This window comes from Cucumis sativus, unplaced genomic scaffold (genome assembly GCF_000004075.3).
Source record: "Cucumis sativus cultivar 9930 unplaced genomic scaffold, Cucumber_9930_V3 scaffold79, whole genome shotgun sequence".
In the NCBI taxonomy this organism is placed as follows: domain Eukaryota; kingdom Viridiplantae; phylum Streptophyta; class Magnoliopsida; order Cucurbitales; family Cucurbitaceae; genus Cucumis; species Cucumis sativus.
Window position 1 is genome coordinate 103,178 of NW_022279570.1, and position 8,209 is coordinate 111,386.

Below are 8,209 nucleotides of genomic sequence, written 5' to 3' on the forward strand. Positions count from 1 at the left end.
TTGGTTGATACAAATTGAAACATAAGTCAATTTAAAAACAAAACATGTTAGGCCTGATTTTCAAATATTCAAGAAAACTTAACAATAACACTATTTACAAATAAAAGTTTGTAAACTAAGTTTTAGTACATCTTAAACCTTAAAAGAAATCATAAGCGGAAGAAAAATAACACATTCCCTATGGCAATCACGCTTCCTTCCTGCCCCTCGTCAGTTTGCCACCTTTATTTCCTTTGCCTGAAAATTAAATATAAGAAGGGTGAGTATAACAATACTCAGTAAGAGACCCTCTACTGGTCTCGTCAGGGGAAAATAAATTGTTAAAGTTCTATTGGGACACCCTGTACAGTCGCAGTCTTGTGATCCCGTAGGATACACATTTCAGTCTAACGCCCCGAAGGACGTACATATCAGTCTAACGCCCCGAGGGACGTACATATCAGTCTAACGCCTCGAGGGACGTACATATCAGTCTAGTGTTCTGCAGAAACACATATCAGTCAAATGCTCCCGAAGGTGCACAATAAATTGGTGATCCCGTGGGACACCTACAAGGTAAACATCCCAATACAACCTAACAATTTATCCCCTCATTCCATTCAACCCATCTTTCAGTTACTTCAAATCACAAAGTCCTTTCTTTCAACATCCTAACAGTCAACTTATTTTACTACAATCATCTGTCTATCAATAATATGCTAATACATCAGTCAATCCACTATACAGTCAAGTCAATACACCCCTCAGTTCACCAGCACAAACCACAGTTCAGTATAATCCACATCCAACCGAAACAAATTCACTAGTTCACATCCAATCTTTATACAGCACAATCTATTAATATCATCATGTACACATAAGCATAATTTCAATCATTCACATGTATACTTTCGGCAATCCACATCAATTCACACATCAATGTGTATATATGTGTTTCCAGTCAAATACAACATACACTAAACATTTAGTCTGCAATCAAACATATACATCTTAATCATCATCCATACAGTCCAACACAACTCAAAAACTTTAGGTGAGTCCAGTAGAAAATCCCTTACCTCAAAGTTGGGGAAGCTCCTTAATCAACTAACGTCCTCCAAACAATCCTAAGCACAACAACACAAAATTCAATTACTTCCACGATACATATCTCACTTACTTTCCTCAACGTAAGTTCCAACTCACCGATATATTGGCGAACTGAACCCTCAACAATTCACAAATTGGTTGTGAATTTAAGGGAGCCCAACGTTACTCCCAACACCTTCAAGAACCAATTAACAAATTAGCTAAACATTCCAACCATAACACTTGAACCACTTTGAAACCAATTACCATTCATACTTAAGTTGTTACCAACAAAGCAACCTCGATAAAATTGTAAAACAGAGACAGCAGCACACCTCAACGCACGACTGTCGGACTCGCAGCAAAAATCCTAAGTGTGGGTCGGTCAGCGGTCGGCCAAAGGAGACGTGGCGGCTGCCTCAAAATCGATCAACGATCTGACGCGGTCGGAGAGTCGCGCGGCAGTGCAGAAAACAGAGGAGAACGGAATGGGCGGCGGCTCGAAACAGAGGTTGCGCGGCAGGGCTTCACGAAGACAGAACCGGCGGAGACGGTTGCAGAACCGTGGCTTCGACGGAGACAGAACCGGCTGAGACGGCTGGGCAGCGGCGGAAGAGCAACGACGCCGCAGATCTGGACCGGACAGTTACGCGGCGGCTGCTGCAAGGCTGCTTCGCGAACGGAGATGAAGAACGGTTACGCGGCGGCTGCTGCAAGACTGCTTCGCGAACGGAGATGAAGAACGGAATGGAGGTCGCGGCGCTCAGCTTCAGTAGGGGAGACGCGGCGACCGACGGCTGCTGCGAACGGAAGAAGAAGAGGAATGGATGGCGGTTGCTGCGCTGCGAACGGGGAGAAGGGGAAGGGCGCACGGGAGGAAGAAGAAAAAGAAAAAAAAGTTTTCTTTTCTTTTCTCTTATTTAATAAAACATAAAATAAATATATTAATAAAATATAATTAAATACATATATATATTTAATTATATTAATACATTTCACATCTTCTTTCTCTCAAAATAATTTACCTTCAAGTTTGGGGCGTTACAGTGAGTGTGCGTGTACGCTAGCGTGTCCGTGTGTGCGCATGTGCACGTGTGTGTGAGACGTGTGTGCTCGTGTGCGCGTGTGCTTGTGGGTGTTGGTGTGTGCGAACAAGTTGATATTTTTTAATGTTGAGATTCTCTCAATTTTAAAATAATAATTTAGTTTTCTTGATATTCAAGCCATTAATATTATTTTGAGATAAAGATATCGAACAAGTTGATATTTTTTACTTTTGAAATTCAATTAAGGTTATTTTGATACAAAATCTATCGTTGAGATTCTCAAATACTATTAAATTATAATTTTGTTATTTTGAAATTCAAATTCAATTTGGTTATTTTGAAGTTAGTAAGATTGAATAAAATTATTAAAATGTTGATTCTCAAATTATATAAATTTGGTTACAATAGAAAAAATTTGCCATTCAATATCGGTTTAAAATCGACATTAATGATATTTGGTGTCAGTTCGGAACGACATTAATGATCTTTGGTGTCAGTTCGGAACTGACATCTATGCTAACGTTATTAAAGGCCTTTAATGTCGTTTTTGCTTTGATGTCGGTTTAAAAACGATATCAAATGCATCAGTAATGTCGGTATGGTCATTGATGTTGGTTTAAAACCGACATTTTTTATGGTGCTATTTTTGACCTTTAGTGTCAGTTTGCCTTTGATATCGTTTTTAAACCGACATTAAAGTCTTGTTTTTGGATCTATTTTTACAAAAAAATATATAATTATTGCATTATTGTTCATTTTTTATAAACTGACATTAGATACGTGTAAATAAATATTTTTTTCTCACACCAACAAATCAATAAAATTAATATTATTTTAGGAACTACAATATTTTTCTTTTACATTTGTATATAGAAAATGAAATCTTAATATTGCGTTTGTATATACATTCTATAATAATACATGAAACTAGATCCTAATACAAGACTTAAATAAGAAATCTTAAACGCTTTCACAATCTTCAACTTCAACAATTGCTTCCATCTACTTAGCTTAGCTTGGCTGGCTATCTAAGACCAAAATATACTTTACAACCTAGGGAAGATTAAATCTAGAATTTGCAAAATTAGTACATATTATTTAAAATCAAACTAAACAGACTGCAATCTAAATGTGGAAAATTAAAAATTACCACAAAGTTTCAGTAGAGTAAATAATGTAGCAGCAACAAAGAAGACAATTGAAATGGCAACCCAAAAGTGCTGCAAAAATAAAGAAGAAAATAAGCTTTGGTCAAACAACTCATTAAGAAGAAGAAAATAACCTAATTTGGTTCTTCAAAGATCTATAAGAAAAAGAGGAATACAACTAAAGAATAATTATACCATCCTCGACTCTTACTTCAAAGCAAATTTTGAATGTTCAATTTAGCAATGCTAGTCTATAGGCTTCTTACTCTTAATTGTATAAATTTACCCATCAATAGCAACATTGTTTTTATAGAGAAAGTTAAACAATGGAGATGATAAATAATCTTACAAACTCCTATTGGAGATGATAAATAGCAACATTGTTTTTATAGAGAAAGTTAAACAATGGAGATGATAAATAATCTTACAAACTCCTATTGGATCGTTTTTCTTTTCAAATGAAAATAGTTAATTTATTTCATTTATGGAAGGTGAAAATCTCAAATATATAGTAAAAGAACATGGAATTTAAGGAAGCCCATAAAAAGAAGAGACTCCACTAGCTAGGTATTGATCAAAGATAAATATATGGATAAATAGATGCAACCTACAAATATATCAAAACAGACTAATACTCAAACTAAACTAAAGAAAACAAAAACATTTACTACTAAAAGATAAAATAAAACACAATTCAAAACAATTAATTACCAAGATTGATCTCAATCGAAAACCAAAACGCATCACATTATGAAGATATTGTGCTTCACATAATACTCCAAATAGCTATACCAAAATTACTTACTCTACATTTTCCATTTTGGCAAATCCACCTACAAGAATGGTAGTTACCAAGCTCATTTCTATGTCTTCTCTTCTTTCATTTTTCTAACAAAAGATAGTATGAATAAGGCTGCACATTTGAAAAAATAAAGACAATTAATAATCAATAATGCTACCTAGCAGTCACAAGTTAACAATCAAATGAAGAAACCCAAGGATTTTTGCAGCGGAAGCACGATGAAGATTGGTTGCCGTTCGCGATCTAGGGTCAAAGATTGAGAAGAGAACAAAATTAGAAACCAACTTGGAGAGAAAGAAAAGAAAAATTGATAGGGAAAGAGTAGAGTAAGAAAGAGAAAAGTAAGAAAGAGTAAAGTAAGAAAGAGAAAAGTAAGAAAGAGAGGAAAATTTTAGTTTTTAAAACCTAACAATTTTTTAAAAAGAAATTAAAAATGAGGGGTCATTAATGTCAGTTTTTACAAAATACAAAAAATTAAAAAAATAAAATCATTAATGTCGATTTAAAAACGACATTAAACCCTTATCATTAATGTCGGTTTGATCCACCTTTTCAAAAACGACAATAAAGACAATTTTTCATTTTTTTTCACCTGACACTACAACCCAGATTTGTTGTAGTGTTATTATGGGTTGATGTATCTTTTTCAGATAAAAAATCCTATTTGCTAAAATTCAAAAGAAAAAGTTGTTTTGTCATTTTTTAAAATGACCCATAAAAACGTTATTATATCTCTTATGACAAAGAGTGTGGATTTACTAGTCCATATTTGACTTGTTTTTTGTTGGTAAAATTGGATAAGATCGCATTATATTGATATAATTACACTAATGACACTCTTAAATCAATATTAATAGAAATTATAATTTAATTAATGTTATTAAGTTAAATGAATATAGTTTAAAAGTCATTCTCAACACAATTAATGTAATTGTTTTTTAAATTTAATTCATTTTCACATCTTTGTGCATATGTACGTGTGTGCGTGTGTGTGCGCATATGTGCGAGTGCACGTTTGCCCGTGTGGGTTGATGTGCGTGTGCGTATGTGTGTGTGCTTGTGTGCATGTGTGTATGTGTGTGTAGATGTGTGTGCATGCGCATGTGCGCATGTATGTGGGTGTGTACGTATGCGTGTGCGCGTGCGTGTGCTTGTGTGTGCGTGTGAAAGTGTGCGTGTGTCTGTGTGGGTGTGTGTGTGCTCGTGTGTGTTAGTGCGTATGTGTCCGTGTGCATGAGTGTGCATGTGCGCGTGCGTGCATGTGTGTGGGTGTGTGTGTGTGCATGTGTGCAAGTGCGCATATGTTTGTGTGGGTGGGTGTGCGTATGTTCGTACATGTATGTGTGTGTGTGTGCGCGTGCGTGTCTGGATGTGTGTGTGCGTTCATGCGTGTGTTCGTGTGCGTGCATGCGCATGGGCGTGCTTGTGTGTGGATGTATGCATGTGCGTGTGCAAGTGCACGTGTGCCAATGTGGGTGGGTGTACGTGTGCTTGTGTGTATGAGTGCACATGTGCCCGTGTGGGTGCGCGTGCGTGCATGTGTGTCGGTGCGTGTGTGCAAGTGCGCATGTGCCCGTGTGGGTCGGTGTGCGTGTGCGAGTGCATGTGTGTGCACGTGTGTGTGTGTGCGTATGTGTTCGTGTGTGTGCATGTGCATGTGAGCGCGCGTGTGTGCATGCGCATTTGTGCGCGTGTCTGTGCATGTGCATGTGAGCGCGCGTGTGTGCATGCGCATGTGAGCGCGCGTGTGTGCATGCGCATTTGTGCGCGTGTGTGTGCTTGTACGCGCATGTGCCCGTGTAGGTGGGTGTGCGTGTGTGTGAGTGCGCATGTGCCCGTATGGATGGACGTGCGTGTTTGCGTGCATGTGTCTGTGGATGTGTGCATGCGTTCATGCGTGTGTTCGTGTGTGTGCACGTGTGTGTGCACGTGTGTGTGTGGGTGTGTGCGTGTGCGTGTGCAAGAAAAGGAAAAAACAATGATTATTTTGATGATGCTACTCGAGATTGTGTCTCTCGAATCGTAAGTTTGCTTGCGATTTACTTATATACAATATTTAATCTTTTGTTAACTTAGTTAATGATGAATACTTGTATTGTTCTATAGGATGCATTAGCTGAAACACATAGAGATGAGGACATATTGACTGAGTCATTGCGCTCTAAGGAGCATGGTGGACGTGTACGTGGCATGGGTGGTTTTGTCTCTCAATCACTATATTTTCAAGACAGTGAAAGGGAAAGAGAAAATTGCAAGTTCTCAAGTTGTAGAAGATGACTCAAAAAGCAAAAGTTACAAAAAGGGTCATAATCATCTGAGATCGTCCATCAGAAGTGTTAACATAGATCTCTATGCCGATGAGGATTTGGGCAACACACCTATGAACGAAGAAGTGAAGGTAATTAACTTTGTTGTCACTTTTAAAATTTTAATGTTTATAGGATAAATTGTTCTTAATGATGCTTTTAATACTTGTAAAGTAAACACCGTGCAAATTGGCTATAGGAACAATTAATAATATTGTTGCAATAGCAACCGTACTTGATGATAGCAATGGTGGTCCCAATGTTAAAATCTTGGTGGACTTGCTCATGAAGGGCAAGATAGAGACTTTACCCTAAACCCTAAACCCTAAACCCTAAACCCTAAACTTGTAGTTTACCTATTCCAGTGAAGGGCAAGATAGAGACTTTAAATCAAGCATTAGGTAATATTGTTGAATGACCTCGTTGACTTGTTTATATGCTATTGAAGCTTTGATATTTATTTGTGATTGTATTTTAGGTTTTGATATTATTTTGTTTGTGCTTGGAGCATTCAACCCCAAAGGATGTTCTGTATTCTTCAAATTACATAAATGTTAATGGAACCATTAAGCTCTTATATGGACATGTCGTGAACAATATGAAGGATGTAGATATGGTTCGCATCCTAATGAACGAGCTAATATTCGGTAAAAACAAATTCATTTATTTAGCTCGTTAGGACTTGCTCCATTATTGTGGCATGGTAGAAATAGGCTATATGTGCATCCTAGCATACATTACGTAAGTAAACATCTTTTACTCATCTTTATGTCCAATATTATAGCTATAGTTATTTTGTTCCTTTTTAACTACGGTTGCTTTTACTTAGATATCTTTGGGATGAATGTGATTGTGGAAGCAAGTTTTTTGTTATGACCAAGCAAAAATAACATCACATATCAAGGATCGTGATCTCCGATCCAGAAATTTTGCCAACCAGTTAGAAGCGGCTACCTTGGAACAAATAGTTCTAATTCCGTATAATACTGGGTAAATAAATAAGATTAACACATTATTATGTTTTTCATTGAGGTTAAATGTATACTCACATTGAAGATGTTTATTGTAGTTTTCATTGGATGTTGCATGTCATCGATCTTCGAGAGAACTGTGTTTATGTTTTGGACTCTCTTCAAAGTAAAGTTAACGAAGACATCCATGGAGTCATAAATGTGACTTATGATTTACTTCTTATTTGACTTCATTGTCTTCTAATTCTAATGTTTCCAAATGTATAGAGGATTAAAAACATGGCAAGCTAAGCATGATTTACAACATTATCGGTCAAATCCGAAATGGAAACCTATAAAGGTAATTTGCATTGACACATAATTATTTTCAATGAAACATAAGAATAATTTGTATATAATTTATATACATGCAGTGTCCTCGTCAATTGGATTCGGTTGGGTGTGGGTATTATGTCCAAAAGTATATACATGAAATCGTGCATATTTCTAGTACTCCCATCACTAGCCTTGTAAGTTTCTACTTTCACTTTTTATATGTTACAAATTACATAAATTATCTAAACTTATTCTTTTCATACCTTTCTTTTTACGTAGTTTAATATAAAAAAGTGCATATACGCAAGAGGAGATTGACGAGATTCGAACAAAATATGCAAGCTTTGTTAGCCGATTTGTGTAAGCTTTTACACTTTTTTTGTAGTATATAAGTTACTAGTACTAATACTAATTGTTTTAATATATAAGCTACGAGATTCTAGTACTACTTGTTGTACATACTTTAATTTTGAGGTTTTCTGCTTGTAGTAGTTTATGAATAAGTGTTGTATTGTAGTGTTTTAGGTGTTGACTTTAGAGTGTATTTGTTGTA

General features: G+C 36.3%; 2 long non-coding RNA genes across 4 annotated transcripts; one reads left to right on the forward strand and one right to left on the reverse strand.

The window, feature by feature from the left end:
- Nucleotides 1-213: 213 nt before the first annotated feature.
- Nucleotides 214-1,948, reverse strand: LOC116406250. Of its 3 annotated transcripts, none has more exons than XR_004219278.1 (4): nt 1,404-1,948; nt 1,186-1,264; nt 1,059-1,106; nt 214-237 (listed from the first exon to the last, which is right to left on the reverse strand). It is a non-coding gene; the product is annotated as an uncharacterized LOC116406250 (long non-coding RNA). The 3 variants fall into 3 exon arrangements; XR_004219277.1 differs by lacking the exon at nt 214-237 and adding an exon at nt 453-481; XR_004219279.1 differs by lacking the exon at nt 214-237 and having other exon boundaries at nt 1,055-1,106; nt 1,404-1,945.
- A 4,766-nt stretch (nt 1,949-6,714) lies between these two features.
- LOC116406249 lies at nt 6,715-7,537 on the forward strand. The gene is made up of 2 exons (XR_004219276.1): nt 6,715-6,771; nt 7,200-7,537. It is a non-coding gene; the product is annotated as an uncharacterized LOC116406249 (long non-coding RNA).
- The last annotated feature ends 672 nt before the right edge of the window (nt 7,538-8,209 follow it).